The sequence below is a fragment of the Ambystoma mexicanum genome, chromosome 9, assembly GCF_040938575.1.
Source record: "Ambystoma mexicanum isolate Mex_15411 chromosome 9, UKY_AmexF1_1, whole genome shotgun sequence".
Classification (NCBI taxonomy): Eukaryota; Metazoa; Chordata; class Amphibia; order Caudata; family Ambystomatidae; genus Ambystoma; species Ambystoma mexicanum.
Window position 1 is genome coordinate 275,304,006 of NC_090931.1, and position 17,002 is coordinate 275,321,007.

Here is a 17,002-nt window from a genome sequence, read left to right on the forward strand (position 1 = left end):
TAATGAACACATTTATCCTTGATTTTTTGGTGATGTCAGCTTTTTATTAATTGGCTGATATTCTGGTTTCACTTTACATATTATTTAAGTATTTTTTGTGTGAGCAGCAATTCATGATGAACATTGTGATGAAAAAACAGCTTAGTTGTGTCTGAAATACAGTATACACACTTACAGGTATCCAAAGCGTGATGAATACGCTAATCCATTTGGAAAACAACTTGTTAATAGGGGAAAGCCAACATATAATTAAATACAATGAACACAGAATGTGGGTGAAAATGAAGGAGACATTAGTTGTAGGTCTCCTATGCCCGGCTAGAGTCTGACCTCGTAATAGCGATGGCAAGGCCAGGGTTAGAGGCCCAGAGATATTTTCCTTTGACTTTTTTCTTCCAGTCTTCGTTAGGGGCAGGGGTGGGAGATAGAATAGCAGTTAGAGAAGATAGGGGAGATTATCAGTGCCATGGAGGCAGAGAGACGAGGAGAGAAAGAAACGGGGAAAGGAGGAGCTTGACGGGCACAATACAAACTCACCAGGTGGCCTAGCAGCCAAAGGGTGACGGGTGAAAGTCCAGCAAGAGTTATGGCCTAAGCAAATAACTCTGGAGGCGTCGGTGTCAAGGCTCAGGGTGAAGTTCCAACAGCAGCAGATCAGGAGGCAGTAGTCGAAGCAGGCTCTTGACGGGTTTCCAGCATGTAGGCAAGAGTCAAAGATGCAGGGACATCGGAGAGGTAAAAAAAGCGGGCGAGAGTCACAGATGTAGAAGAACAAGTACAGTCAACATTGCAGTGGTGGCAAGCGCAATAATGTAGCAGTGAAGAGCAAGCAGCAGGCATCAGGACATATGGTATCACAAAGGGCATCTTTTGTGAAAAGACCAGACGCACCTGTCCATAACCTTAAAGCTTAAATCCGAAAAAATGTATTTGCTTTGACAATGTTTCTTAGTCCTACGTATCTGAGGTATGTTCTCCTAAAATCCTGGTACTCCCGTTATTCCCTTCCTGCTTCCCACCAAATATTTTGCCCAACCGGAGGTCTGTGTGAGAATTAAGGGGTTGCAATTAAGAAGCCTGAAATTTCATTGTTGTAACAGTCCATAGAACAGAGAACTGCCCAGTGGCACAGAGAAGTGTGTCACTGAGTTAGTAGTTCAAGCAGCAGAGCGACTGCTCCCTTTGCTCCAGGGGGGCCCTGCTCTGCCAGGCGAGGCATGCTCCTCAGCCTGGCCTCCTGGCCCTAGCAATTAGTGACCTGGCTCCAGCCCCTGCACACATAGCTCACCTGGTGTCGCCTTGCGGGCAGCGGACCACCACTAGCCGGCGCTTCTGGGCCTCTCTGAGCTCCAGCTGACATCTCTGCTGCCACACTTCAGGCAACCTCCAAACTCTGTCCACCGCTGCTACGTGGCACCAATTGTGGCACCTTGTTGAAGCTGCGTGTGCTGCGGACACCAGAGTCACTCCGGCTGTGCCATTAGAGAAGGTAGCCAGACCTCCTTCCCCGTAGTCAGGCGCGACCTAGGCATCTGCCCACGCTTTTTCGCTGCGGTGTCGGAGGCCAAATCGGGTCTTGGGGCTCCTCGTATTGGGTGTTCAGGACACCGATGATTGCGCTCCCAGATGTTCCGGTGCACAGAAATAAGCAGGTCTCCGAGGTGAGAGCACTGTTAACAAATCATTTCCAGTAACACCGGCATTAGAGAGTCAAAGGGTGTCCGGGCGAGCAGCGAAGCACTTGAACACCTCGAGGGACCGAAACAGCGTGAAATAGACGCCAGAGAGAAGAAGGCACCGCCAGTCAAGGATCAGAGAGGAGGTCCCAGGGGAAGCAGGCTCCTGGAGATGTTCTCCATCAATAACTAAGGTAATTGGGAGAACTTGAAGCACTGGCAGTCCCAAGGGAAATCATACCGTACAAACAACTCGTCACAGTAGAAGATATGAAACGGAGTTAACTAAAAGCCAATGAACTCTAAATGCTGTGAAAGAAGGGGAAGGATTATTGAACAGCTGAATAATGAGATACAAACACCCTGGGAAAAGGGGAAACCAAGTCGATATTCTATACAAGAAGAGTACAATACCAAAGAGAGAGAAAGATATGAGGCATAGTCTAGGGGAACTAATCAATTGAGAGACATACAAGGTCAAATAGACCAAAAGAAGTTGAACTGTAATTACCTAGTAGGGAAAGCCTACCAGAGAAATAATATCTTCACATGATCCGCTGAGATCAACAGCCAACAATATAGATATTATAAGAGATCCCAAAGAGGGGAGAACACTCAAAAGCCCAATTGATGAACTAAAGAGACTGATCCAGGAAGTCACAAGAAACTATTTGCAGATTGTGTATTAGAGGGAACTCTAAAGACTGATTCTGGAAGTTCCCTCAGGAGAACAGTCATTCTCCTGACCTATGTTAATTTTCCTAGTGGTAGGGTCAATTAGAGTAGTTTTTAAACAGCTGACTTATTTCTTTGGAAGTTCACGACTAATGAGCACCTTAGCTAGTAGTATAGTAGGGAATTTCCATAGTGATGGGGAAAGTTAGGCCTTATAGTTCTACTTTAATAAAATATTGTACACCATGTCCTTAGAGAGTCAGTGTATTCTGATTCATAACCGGTCCCAAAAGTGTTCCAGGGTCAACAGGGCCTCTTCACAGTACCTTATTTTCTTCTTTGGAGCTGGCTTTTTGGCTTCGAGCTCGGAGTCTGGATTCTTTCAGCGTCTGGTTGAGGTAGAGTTGTGAATCATCAGCAGTAGATGACCAACAGTTCGGCAGCGGTTTGTGGATCAAAGTTGCTGAGAACGGCAGACTGTTTCAAGTCAGTGGCACTGGAAGACTGGGCGAACTCTGAGATGGAAGCACAAACTTGCCTTTGGCTGCGAGTGGACTTGGCTGGCTCAAAACAGCATTGGGGCACAGCAGGGGCATCGGTTGAGTTCTCGAAGAAGCAAGTGACCAGCCAGCGATGTCGAGTTGAGGGCACTAGATGCTTAATGAGGTCTTTGGGCGTGTTGCTCAATACAAAAAGTAAATAATAATAAACTGGTCTCTGATGTGGAGATGGCAGAGCTTCGGCGTAGAGTGAACTTGAAGATGAAGAGGAGGTTAAGCCTCAAGATAAAGAATAACTCTGGTGGTTCACTTTGTAGCAGCTTCAATGGTGTCAAACATGCACAAACCGGCTTTGAGTGGTTTGTAGGGAGAGCTACAGGGAGGGGGGGGGGTCTTTCCTTGGTTTTGTGGTTGCCACGAGTCCTAATCCAGATTGGTCCAGGTCCCAGGGTATTGGGGATTTTCAGCCCAGGATGGTCATAGCTCTTCGAGGGACGGCACAAAATGCAGGTTTTCTCGAAACTGGTTAGGCCCACCTGTCCAAGGGAGGAGGTCATCCGGTCGGGATCTTCCCTCTTGATCAGAAGAGGACGTTGGAGCAGCTGTGGTCACTCAGCAGTCACTGGGGCTTGCTGGAGATGGCTGCAGACCTTCTTCCTCTGACTTTCCATTCCATGGGACAACTCTCTCGTTCTGCTGCAGGACCCTCGCCTTTATGCAGGAACCCAGCCAATCAGCCGTCAAGCCACATTCAAACTTTAGTCAGCCTCCCAGTCAGAACTGGATTCAAGCAGACACATTGGAGGACAAAGGCCTGTGGAGTTTCGAAGTACTACCAGCTTCCTGCCCTCCCAAACACGCTGGTGCCCTTGTGCGGGCTTCCCAGTGGTAGCCCGTGAAAGACAAGTGTGAGTGGGACCTCCCCCACCCAGGACAGCAGAAGAAGGCTCAAGAAAGGACAAGCTGTCAAGAGTTGGCGAAAAAAGAAGAGCGGTGCCATTTTAGTACAATGGTGACGCATGTATCACTTACTGCAGCTGTGACAGCATGCATGTAAGTGTAATATCCACTGCCACCAGCCACTCAGATGAATGTATCGCTATAACTAGAACATTACCGGAGATGTGGAAAAAGGGAAACGTTGTGTCCCCTCTGGACTCCACATAAGATAGGGTGTGCTGATTCCACAAAATAACAGTAAGGTAGGATAAAAAGTATCCCCCTACCCTTTGAAACAGTTATCACAAGGAAAATATAAAAAGCAGCTCAGAGCTCCCAGCAACACCACAAAAAGTGCTTTGTGCTGCAATAATAAATTGCAGATGCCTTAAAAGATGGAGGAAAGCATTACTCCAAAAAGATGCAACCAAAAGGGTTTCATAAGGTTCCCAGCGATAAAATGAAAGACTTAGTGAGTGGGGAAAAAGGTTCCCAATCACTCAGGAGAACGGATCAAAAATCTAATAGTCCAACAAAAAGTGCTGGGGGACTCGCAAGTGGGGAGAATATTTCACAAAAATGTAATTCTAACTAACTCCCGTTACTTTTGATTCTTCAGGGGAACGTCACTGGGGCTTGTACTGGCTCGGGTTCTCTTAGTTTGCTCTGCTTCTCCTTTTTCTCGACTCCGCCTGCGTCCAGCTCTCAGTCCTCTTTCCCTAGGATCCTGTGTGGCTGCGGTAAGCGGATGTCTCACTGCCTCCTCTGTGTTATAGTTTTGGTGTCCTTGGACCGGTTCTCTGCCCACCTCGCAAGTGTTGGGAATCCAAATCCCGGTGGTGGTGTGACCATGTATCCTCGGCCTCTCACTGCGTTCAGTGCCTCCAGCATTTCGTTCTGGCATTCAGGCCACTTCTGAAAGTGTTGTGCTCATCAGCCCCACCTCTCGCTGGTGTCACAGCGTAAGGGGGCTTCCGCTGCTTACTCTCTCTGCTCTCTCTCGACTTCACCTCTCCTCAGTGTTTGTTGCTCTCTTAAGTCTACTCATACCATGTATATTTTAGTTTTGTCTTCTGCCAAGTCCCTGGCTTCTATAGTGTTCTTCATATCTGACAAACCTATATATGACACTACGGGAAATGGCTTAGGGAGTTCCTATTCGGAACTGGAGTCCTTATCCCAAAAGGGGGATTCTTGCCCAATGAGGTCACACTTGCCCAGACCCTTATGGAGGGTATTGCAAAGCGGGCTCACCTTCCTAGCCTCAAATGAGGAGGCCCCCCCCCCCCTCCTTGGGGAGAAGGGACGAATTCCTTTGATTCGTCTTACTTCCTTCTGGACAATCGAAGGGAGGCAGCTTTCTGGCTATTGTCTCACTTAGCTCATTGGAGACAGTCAAACTGGCCATGAATATGTATTGCCTTGACATCACTGACCTGGGCTCACAGAGGTGACACTTGCATGATAACGAATCGGATGGCTTTGATAATTGTGTGCTTTAATCAGTCACCATACCATAACCAGGTATTGCTTATTCTTAGAGATTACCCTGCCACAAGACTGATAAGGCTACAGTTAGGACAAGTTCTTTTTTCAGAGGTGCAAAAGTTAAAATGTCAGGTCTGTCTTCATTGGGGTCACAGCAGTTGTCATGAATGCACATGTCATCATTTGAACCCGTACTGTGCCACAGGGGTTAGAAATGCCAGGAAACCAGTGCAGCAAAGGTACATGGATGCACTATCCTTTTGGGGTGGAGCTATTATGAAAGGGGGACTCTGGTCTGCAGCCCTTCCTTTCAGAAACCAATTGATTGTCATTTTATCTGTTTTTAAAAGTAAAAATGTGTGGCTGGGTTTATGGCTTGGCTAAGCGTTGTTCCTTATACAATTCCACACCTTTCACCAATCTGCACCAAATATTGCATAGGTACCTGTTAGGACCCTCTGGACATTACTGGTTACTTGATATTTGGACACCCCACCCCTTTCCCCGGATTTCAGCACCTTCATACTTGAGACAGTTGCCTGAAATCGGCGAAACATCAATGTGGTCTTAGAAGGACCGGCCCTCAGCCCTAGAATGCACAGTTTCTGGGACATTTGCATCACAACCAACTGCACCACGCCAGGGTGACGCAACAGGTGGGAGAGAGCATGTAGGTCCCAGTATGCAGCAGCACACCAACTCTCGCTTCCCCCAATGTCTGCTCTGGGGTATGTCAGCCTGCCACAAATGCCCACTCTCGGTGCAGTCTACTTCAGAGTGCAAAGCACTTCAAGCGATAAGCGAACCGGAACAGCGACCTACCAAATTGTTAATTTTCAACAATTCATGAGTATTGTCATGTCTGTTTGTCCATAGAACCCATTAGGGTACTTTTTGCTAGTTGTTAATAAAGATTAAAAATCCAGAGCTTTCACACCCTTGAAAATTGCATTCTGCCACAGGCCAGGACTCCATTCGTGGTTGAGGATTTCGCAGTTTGCACCCAAAGACCAGGCAAAATTAATCAACATGCCCTTTAATGGGGTACATTGGTTTTGTGCAAAGGTGGACAAATCCCTTTATAAGCAATAGCTACATCTTTAGGCCTAGAAGTGCAGTATATTTAATCTACCTTTTGATTCATCTTTTTCTAGAGGCCGAATCCTCCGCCTATCACTTCTTACATGCACAGAGGTAAAAGTCACTTCTTGACAAATAAGGGCAAACAAAGGTGGTACCACCCATGAAGGGGGCACAAACCATAGAAAAATCAAAACTCCAGTGCCACTATCCCTTCTTCTTCAGCCCCAAAATATTCTTCAAGGTATCCTCACCTCATTCAATGCCGACAGCATGGGGTTGGGGGGTGGCATTACACCACTTCTTCAGAAACTTTGCTACTTCAAACAGTGTCTCAAGGTTATTGTTGCCCCTTCCTGAAAAGGTCCCCCGACCACCCCCCACAGCAATCACAAACGCTGGACCTTTAACTCCTGTAGGAGGTGCAATCTCTCTTGGACAAGACTGCTATAGAGAGGTTTCTGGAAGCACACTGGGTAAGGGGAGAGGTTGTAGTGGTATTCTCTTCATTTACTTCTTGTTGGTCCCTAAAATGTATGGAGTGTACATCCCATCTTGGACCTGAAGTCTTTGATCAAGATCGTCCGGAAAGACAAGTTTAAGATGGAGAACTTGTCCCATATCCTTAAGACCCTTAAGATGCAGGAATGGCTGTTTTCACTGGACCGTCAGAATACTTATTTCCATGTGCCTACCCATCCAAAGCACAGAGTACCAGAGGTTAATGATAGAAAGCATTTATTACTAATTTCAAGTTCTGCCTTCGTCCTAACCTTCGTCCCATGTCATTTATCTGTGCCACACCTGTCCATTTCTACACAGTTGTGGCTTTTCCCTGAACTTAAAGAAGTCCCATGACACCATCCCAGGAGCTCCAGTTCAATGGGGCAGTACTGGACACTTGCTCGGCAGAAGGCTTTTCACCTTATGACAGGACCTTACATATTTCAGTTAAGAGGTTACTGGACAGTCGGTTCTTTCCAACCTCAGCCTTACCTTTCCACCTGGTTCTGATGCCAGAGGCTCAACTGAGAATAAGGTTATACCAATGGCTTCTTCAATCTCGGTGGTCCCATTGCCCGGCTGACACAGCAGACCTTTTTCGAGTCTTGACACTTGTATTGCAAGCCCTTTTGTAGTAGTACCAACCTAACATGTTGGCTGGGGGATCTGTTTTGGTCTGAGATAAATGATTGAGGACTCTGTGAAAGATTGGAGTGCCCACCTGGGTGATAAAGTGAGCTGTCTACGGTCCTTGGCGGAATCCACATGGCACATCAGTTTGTTTTAGATGTGGGTGATCAGGTTTGCTCTTAGTTTTACTTCCCTCGTGTCAGTGGAGGATTGTCCTAATGCTGATGGACAGCTTGCCGGCAGTGTGGCACCTCAGCAAGTTGAGACGATGTAGGGTCACTGCTCCTATGCAGTCAAGCAATGCAGCATTGATGATAAACTTTGGAGAGTAACATTTCTCTGTAGGCGTCCCATCTTGCCTGAACAGATAATGATGTGGCAGACACCCCCAGTCTCCCACTAACGGGAGCTCTGGGGAACCCCGCAAGTAGACCTGTTTGCCTCCAGTGTCAATAAGAAGTGATACATTTCTGCTCCATGAAATTTCACCCAAGAGGGGCACCAGGATGTGCTTGTTCTAAGTGGACTGGGACTTTGCCCGCTACTCATTTCTATTGATACTTGTCATTTCTCCAGGCCTCAGTAGCTTGTGGACCACGATAATTGCGTTTACCCCTGACTGGGCTCAGTGGATGTGGTACTCTGATCCCGTCGACATGACCCCCTGATGAGAGAGTACCTTCTCTGATTCCAAAAGGCACATTCTTCCCCTGAACATCAGTACTCTCAAACTTAATGCATGGCTGCTGAGAGGATGAAATACAGAGATTGGAATGTGTCTGAAGAGGTCTTCTCTCCACATAAAGGCCTGCCAGCAAGGAAGTATATGTATGTCGGCAGTGACGAATCACTAACATTTCTCCCTTCTCCCCATAGGGAGCCACCCCCTTTGAGGCTTGGGAGGTGCGCCCACTAAGCAAGACCCTCCCTAGGGGTCTGGTCAAGTGGGACCTCACTGGCAGTGACCCCCCACTCATGGACAAGAAGCCCCCTTCCGATAAGCAACTCCCTGAACGGACTACATTGGTGGCCTACATGGGACTTGAAAAATCTGTTTGTTCTCATGCTTTGATTACATCTACCAGAGATCATCCTTCCATCCTGTTGGCTTCAGGTAATGCTGACTTTCAGCTGAATGCCGCCATCGAGGAAGGATACATCTTTTTTTTATTTTGATGATTTATTTAAATACAGTAAGAACTGTGAATGGAGAGAACTCCCAAGCAGTGTCCGACTCCCACTGAGGGAGAATTCTCGATAGTCAGAAGTGAGCCTCTATGGACATGGCCTGAAGTGTCGGAGCCAGCAGTAGCTTTGCCGCAAGCAGGACTTGCTAGCTGGAGGCTACGAGGCAGGTGTGCTGACCGAGCAAGTGGCTCCTGTTGGACACAGAATGAAGAAGGGATGCAATCAGTCTTCCATGGTGGTACGACCACTCGAGTACAGTGGTTGGCCCGGTGCCCAGCAGCTTACGCCGAGGCCAGGAGAAAGAAAGGAGCCCAAATTCCTGAGCTCCACCGCATGAGTGCTGCTATCTACGAGACAAGGACAAAAAAAGAGAAGCGAACGCTCCCAACATGAGAATGCCAGTTAGGCCTGTAAACTGTGGTGGTCAGACTTCCGAACAGTCCACTGTACAAGAATCTGGAAAACAGAACAGGCACAAGACTCAGGTGAAACAGAGTGAGAGAGACATGAGTACTGCATATCACGAGTGGAGAAGCCACCAGCAGTGTAAAATTCTGAAAGAATGGAACTGGCACGCGACCCAACTAAAACGGAGGGGAAGTGATGCGAACACTGTTAAATTAAGGTTGGGGAAGCCGTCCTCAGTACAAGAATCTAACAAGAGAATGAAAGGGGTACAGGTGTGTATTACCAAGGCTGGGAAAGCTGACAAAAAAGGACATTAATTGAACTGAGAACCATTAACCCTACCAAAGAGCCATAGGACTTTGGGGAGTGCAAGTGCCCCAAACGTGGGATACAGAAAAGTGTGTGCATCATAATCCTGGAGAGATTTAACCACTGGTAAAAACCTGAAGTGATCCTGGAGGGATGTAACCAATGGTAAAAAAGATGAAAAACATATAAGAAGAATTCGTCTTTCCCAAAACCAGGAGGGGAAACCCATTTAGAAGACTTTCATAATTTTATTCGATAAACTCCATACCAACACTGTGAATGGTGTAAAGGCATTCTAACAGACCTCTGAGACTGATAAGTCTTCAACGAGCCAGGCCCATTTAGGGGCTATTGTGCAAGACTACCTTTCCTTTTAGTTAGATTTTGCAAAATGGTAGGGCCAGTTAGTAACAAGGAATATGGACTTAGGAATCTTTAATTTTGGATTTTGACGAGCACCCTTACTTTTTGTTTTAGAATGTAGGGAACTTCCCTCCTAACGATAGTGTCAGAAATGTGTTTGCATTTTTTATTTGTATAAAAAAATCTGCACCATGGCCCATTGTAGTCGGAGTCCTCCTTGGTTCGCCAGCCTGAATAGGAAGTTCTGTTCCTGGTGCCGAGAAAAATCTGTGTCAATTGACATATTTCACTGTCTTGGTCCTACAGTTTATCTTGTCCATGGCTCATCGGAACCCACAGGTCAGCACTGTGGTGGGCTATCTAGCATTTGTGTCAGTTTTTAAAAAGATGCCCGAACAAGGTTCCTATTTTTCTATTCCCCCTGTTGTTTAATATGGTCCCCCCACCATCCCCGGTTTGTGGTCCCAGCTTGGGCTTTGAGTCTTTTCCTAAATTACTTGCTTGAGACCCTCCATGCTAGTTCAATGAAACTGTTCTTTTTAAAGGGAATATTTCTGGTGGCTCTCGCCTTGGTTGGACTGGAGAGTGAGCTTCATGCCCAGTCAGTAAAGGCCCATTACTTGTGTTCTTTTTTTTATTTTTTTTAAAGAGAAATGTATGCTTTGAATACGGGCCATGTTCCTTCCCAAGGTCACTTCGAATTTGTTTTCAATCAAAAGATTTACCTTTCGGTTTTATGTCCGACTCACCCTTCCAAGGAAGAGAAGGAGAGATTTCACAGACTGGTTTCAAGAGTGGCACTTAGTTTCTAAGTGGCCAGCATGAGAGACTTACGTAATGCCGACCGTTTGTTGCCTTTCCCGAAGCCAAATGGTGAATAGTTGTCTCGAAGCAAACCATCACTCAGTGGATCAACCTCTGTATTGTGGAGTGTTGCCAGGAAAAAGAAATGCCTCAGAGCCTTTAAGCCCACTCCACGGTGGTCTGGCAGCTTCCTCTGTGTTGCATGGGGAATCTGGCAGGTAGAGCTGGACCTCACGTCATAGTTCCGGTCAGATAGCATAGGAAGTAGAGCACTCGCTTTGACATCTGTGCAGCCTGCCAACGCAGGTTTCAATCCCGGCAGGGCCAAACTCAGCCTTTCATCCTTCCGAGGTCGATAAATGAGCACCACACAGCGTGGGTAATAATAAGCAGCGCTCAGATGCCTGAGGGTTCGTAGCACTATATAAATGTAACATTATTAATCAGATCTCCATGAAGCATTGTTGTCTGGGCTCCCAATCTGTTCTTGATGCGTGTTTTGGAAGGGCAGTTCTTTTCGTGGTGTAAAATATGGTTTTCTCCCCTCTTAAGGGACATTGTACTCCTCCTATTTGATTATATCTAAGAGGAGGAATCTGAGAGGATGCAGTTCATTGCAATAACAAATTGCTCCTGGTAATGTAATTTCTGGTGGATTATCCTCCCACAGATTCCTCAGGACCCTCCCAGACTGTCACACATGAAGGGATGTTGCCAACGTCTCAAGTAAAGACGTGTGTTACGTTCCCTGAGAGGCTGAGCACAGGGGAAACAAAGGGTGAACTAAGGTTATGCAGCATGCGGTGCTCTCTATATCCACTGTCCGAATTCTTTCCAGAGCCATTGAGTGGATCGTCTGTGAGGGTGGATGCCGAAGAACACTTACACCCCTTGCAGAGAGTTTTTCTGTTGCCAACTGCCAACTGCCACTGCTGATGTATCTAGGATGACGACTCTGTGGGAGGCGAATCCATCAGAAAGAACATTACCAGGGATAATTAATTATGCACCTAAATGGGCTTAAAGAAGCAGCTGCTCAGGTTTAATTAAATGTGTATATCTAAAGCAGGGTTCACATTTAAAGTTGCAAGCTGCTAGCTAGGCATGAAGTGTCATTTGCCCCCTCAGTTCTCTCCACATGCACACAGCACACCATTTCTTACTTGCCAAGAGTCAATTGTCACTCACCAATGGCTAATGTCGAAGTGATGATTTTGAAGCCGGTCTAAAAAGTTTTAATAATCGATGTAGTTAAAACACAGAGCATCTCATTTTTAAATCCCTATGGCTCAACTTGTCTCTAGAAGGGAAGAAAATCAAACTTAAGTTTTCGATTTCCTTTGAGTGTTACTTGGCTGTGATGGTTCCTGGGTTGCTATTATCGAAAAGAGACTTCACCAAAGCCAAAAAGGAGGTACTAATCTTAGTTTCTAAAAGCTGAACCGGGTTTTTAGAGCTGCATCGCTTCCTTAACTCGAGCCAAAACTTCAGCACTTTTTATTAACACCAAGGCACCTAGGCCTGTCGACCAGCAAAAATGAGTTTCTTAAATGTATTTTTGATAGCGACTAAATCTGTCTGGCCTGGCGCTACCCCATCTTTGACAAAAACAGATACGTGATTTCAAATGTCCCTAGAACTCCAGGGTGCTAACATTGCCTTGGCGTGTCAGTGTTTAGCAATGTCAGTGATCCTTAATGTGGCGCATATCTGAGATGTTCCCGAATCTGTTGGTAAGCAAGCTATTGCTGATGCGGAATGAGTACTGGCCTCAGGGTGCTTGATTTTAGGTTACCAGAGTATAAACACGCTATTTGGCTTGTGTTACTGTATTGCTGATATAGAAACTTTTACAAGGATTGTCATAGATGGTGGTGGCATGTGCAGTATCAGACTATCTCAAGAGAGCGTGTTAATGACGCATGATCATTTTATCTTGATTGCTGGACTTTTTTTTACGTGTTAGCGGTAGTAAACCGTTTTTAAGGGTGTGATGTACCATTTATTGCTCAACTAGTGTACAATGATGGATTGCATTGTTTTGTATTTCATGGATTACTTAAGTAAAGGGTTTATGGCGTTTGTATATTTACTTAGTCCTTCTTTTTCTATTTCATGTGGTGTTAGGGCCAAATCGACTGAAATAAACGATTCACTCGATTAAACCTATTTGACTTGAGGAACATGATGTAGAATGGTTGGTGATTGGATTTTAAGCCTCCGTCTACCGATCTACCAAACTCATCTACCAATCCCAGTTTTCAGGGCGTGAACTATTGGTGATATGCCTGGACGGGTCTCGAAGATTAGTAATCATTTTATTATTTCTAGTCCAGTTTCTAAATCTGGACTTTGACTTCAATAGCCGTGCAGCATGTTGGCAACAAACTAGTCTCAGGTTCTTGCATCTGCTCCTCAACACATTAGATGGATTACCAATCGCAGCAGGATTGCTGCATGTTCAGGATAGCACGCATAACACACCACCACCACTCACTTGGCACGTCCAGAATTACATGGCAATAAGACTTCTTTTGCCATTGACTATTGGAGTCTTGACCACCACCCAACCTTAAATCCTCCGAGAATCTTGCGTTATTAACGTTTTTCATGACCTGGTAATGACTATACCATGTTGTCGGGCATTTGGTTTTGGGTCCCCACTGAGTTCAGCGTGTAGTTGCCCTTTTTACTCAACCATTCTGCCTCTTTCTACCCTCCTCACTTGCACATTGGAGAGACTGCTGTGGTATTTGCATTTTTTCTTCTTGTTTAACCTTTATTACTCAGCACAGACCTCTTCCGCTCCCCAACCCTTCTATTGCCTTTGCACTGCTATACTTAACTTTAATGAATTTCAATTAACTGAGGAGATATCTCATATTTTATAGCTTTCGGTTCTGACCTTAAATATGGCAAGTGCTTTCGAGTCCACAAACTACATGTCGAGCCATTACCTGCAAGCTGGGAGTCATAATCCGGACACACACATCTACTTTTGCATGCCATATGGTGTACACTGCACGTCTGGGTTTTCATCCCTGCTCCTCCCTATGCGTTAGTTCCACCTGCTGTTACATTATGTTAGGTGGTGTTTGTATAGTGCCTGCTGTCATTTGTATGGTCTTGAAGCGCTATGAGGATGAACGCCCTTCGGTAGACCGTAGTCTGTGTTGACAGTAATGAAAGGAGTGGTAAAATGCGTGTGCGCATTTACAGCCAGATAGAGGGGAGGTATAGACTGGGGAGGTCTCTAACAGCCCATATTAGAAGCAGGTGCATGTCAAATTGTCAGTCATCTGTCAAATTATCAACTGTCAGATACATAGCTATGCTGCTTGCAAAGTTTCATATACCGGCCCTACCGTGGAGAATTCATATATATGCTTACACGCTTTATTCAATGGTGTCTCGTTTCATAGGGTCCGCCTGTTGTGTCCCCCCTCCCCTTCCAACACTAATGTCTGACAGGCTTCCATCGCCCACATGGATGCTGGGAATGCATTTCACAGTGCCCTTAAAGGGCCGCTCACTGAGATGTGTAAAATAAACAAATAATAATAATAATTCTGTCCCTGTGTAGGTGTGACAGCAGCGTTTCACACAGCTGCTGCCTTGCGCCTGCTTGTTTGAAACAGGCTCGGGGCAATGTTTGCAGATGGGCAACGGTGGTCTAGCGCAGCATCTGAAAGTGCGTATTTATGATGCGCCAAATCGAGATACCTACCGTTTGTGGGTGAGGGGCATCCTTTTTGGTGCAAGCTTGCATCCAAAATGTTTTTGACAATTGGCTTCCTTGGGTACTTGAAATGTACATTAATTGTATGGCTTACATAAATCAGCAATGGGTTTAGCTACCGGATAAATGTGTGTGTGTGTGTGTGTGTGTGTGTGTATATATATATATCTGTATAAATGGGTTGAGATTAAATTCGCAGCAATACTGTGAATTGTAGGGATTTTGCAATTTGGACCATGCATACAATCATACAGTTAATACCGATAAATTAATATCTTTGAAAAACGGGAACTTATTTTTTTCTCCTAGGTCAGGACAACGTTCTGCGCTCACTACCCATATTATTTACCACGGCACTAAGCTATTAAAACAGATGCAACAATATTTCCACATCCAACAATGTTTCCACATACTGAAATGAAATCATATTTTAGCTGAAACCTACTTACCTGATCTTTTCTTGGTAAGCCGTCACTGCTCCCTTCTTGGCAGTCTTGTGCTTTGTAGAGAGGCAGGAAGCAAAAAGACGTGCGACATCCCGAGAAGTTAGGTCAAATAGTGATCTCTTGTGTGCCTGCATTGTCTGCGTAGAAAACGGAACTGCTTCTCTTTACTCCGGAAGTGGGCCAAGTACACGAGTTACTCGATGTTTATGCTTTTACTTACAGTAAAACGAACAGTGTCCCAAGTCAACAATGCATGTGCATGTCTCATCTGGAACAAAAGCACCCCGATGCTTAGAACTCTTATTGCTCTGAAAAACACTGAACACAAACAGTAAGGGACTCTGCTGCGGTTGCCATATGCCATTATTTGTTCCATTTGTCTTTGATCAGTTGCTACGAGCCGAAACAAATGCAAAATAAATTCGCTGTGAGAAGAACACATCATAAATTAATAGATGTGTTCAAGACAGATTATGTAAGAGTTTGAAACAACAATATTTTTATCCACCAGTTGGGATAGGAAAAAAAACGTACAAAGCAAAATAAACGTGCCCCCCTCTCTCCCCCAGCGAGCCATGTTGAGCCCCTCCCCTCCAAGCTCGGCCAAACCAAGCACGGCAGCCCACACTCCAGGCCATCCTGGACCATCATACATGTGCATGATGATCCAGGCCATCCTGGACCATCATACATGTGCATGATGATCTTGCTGCTGCAGGTGCACACCATGCACTGCAGTAGTTGAAAGATGTAGGTGCGTGATTTAATCATACATTACATCTTTCACGTAGCCTAGAAGCAAAGCGGCTGTGCCTGGCTCCTGACACCCAAATGTACCACCCAACTCTGCCTTGGCCAGTAATAATATGCACAGTAATATCATCATAAGCAAACATGTTCTGCCAGTAAGTGCTAATATCCCCATGGACGAACATTCTTTTGTTGGCTTTGCCCTTAATGCCACTAAAAACTCATGGCATAGGAAGAAAACATGTTGCTGGCTGTACAAATGCTTGCCCAACTCACTAACCACCATTGAAGAATACTCTACACATTGATTTTGCCCTTGATGCCAGTAAAACATGCAATGCCGCAGTAAGGAAACATTTACTTGCTGACTGCCCCACTCTCTCGAAGTAAGAACACAAATTATATCAGCCTTGCCCCGTACGCGAGTACAAAATGGCATGCAACAGAAAGACAATGTCTAGCGTGCCTGCCCCATTGTGCTGTAAACTTCCCACCTCAAACCCTCCTCAGTGGAATAACATTCACCAGGATGGCTTTGCCCTAAAATGTCAGTAAATGTCAGTAAAACATGTAAGAAAACGCCCAGGATCCACACATTCATACCCATTCACCTAACCGTCAGTCACCCCCTGGCGGCTGGTGAACTTTTAAATTAGTGGGGCATAAACTTTTTCCACAAATAAGCCAGAGCGACCAAGCGTAGCCAGGGAACCTGAACCAAAGACGGTTCGAGGGTGGTGTTTACCCCTTGAGAAATGTTTGAATAATCTATTTAAAATAGAGCGTTATACAATACCTTCTGTGAAATACTCGGTAAAAAGCTATTCAGTTTAGGAAACTCCTATCCAATATTCCAATAGATACAAGTCACCAGCAGTGCACACGTGCATTTCCCAATGCAATTTCATGATGCCTTTGCCCGCAATATACGCTAGTATAAAAACATTTTCATGCTGATTGTGCCTATACATATCCATGCTAGCTGAACCAATATGTGCCAGTATTTCCGTTTAAGAACATGTTGTGATTGCTTTGCTAACAATTCCGGTAATTATACCAAGTAAAAACATGTCCACGTTGGCTCTTCCAATACATGGCAGTATCCCCATGTGAGAACTTAAAACTGTTGGCTTTTCCATTAATAATGCAGTGCCACCATTAGAAACCATGTCTCATCTGGCTGCACAAAGTAGGCCAGTCTAAACAGGTAATAAATAACTTATCGTGTTTGCTTTGCCCTTGAAGGTCAGTAGCAAGTTTCTTACCACAGTAAGAAATGGCTAGACTGGCTCTTCCAAAATGCAAGTTTAGTCACAAATTAACACTCATCATGCTTGCTTTATTATAAATGCCCAGTAGTTGCAGTGCTGAGTTTTTTTTATGCTGCATTCCTTCAGTCTCTTCATTAGCATTGTGTGTCCGATTGTGTTGATGGTGGCTGATATGTCCAGTAGTATGAGGGCCAATTGGCTGCCGTCGTCCGCGTTTATTTTTAGGTCATCT

At 45.4% G+C, this 17,002-nt stretch overlaps 2 protein-coding genes across 12 annotated transcripts in view; one reads left to right on the top strand and one right to left on the bottom strand.

Moving 5' to 3' along the window:
- The window catches only part of EVI2B (ecotropic viral integration site 2B), a 48,220-nt gene extending 33,130 nt beyond the window's left edge, over positions 1-15,090 (bottom strand). For 2 of the 5 annotated variants that reach the window (XM_069614614.1, XM_069614613.1), the window contains exons 1-2: positions 14,753-14,943; positions 538-680 (exon numbers count right to left, since the gene is read on the bottom strand). The gene's annotated coding sequence lies outside the window, so the exon portion shown is untranslated. Of the gene's footprint in view, positions 1-537; positions 14,719-14,752 lie in introns of those variants that run through there. The other 3 variants (XR_011274558.1, XM_069614615.1, XM_069614616.1) reach the window with 3 other exon arrangements.
- NF1 (neurofibromin 1) overlaps positions 1-17,002 on the top strand; it is a 3,279,657-nt gene that overhangs the window by 2,066,889 nt on the left and 1,195,766 nt on the right. The gene's annotated exons all lie outside the window — the stretch shown is intronic.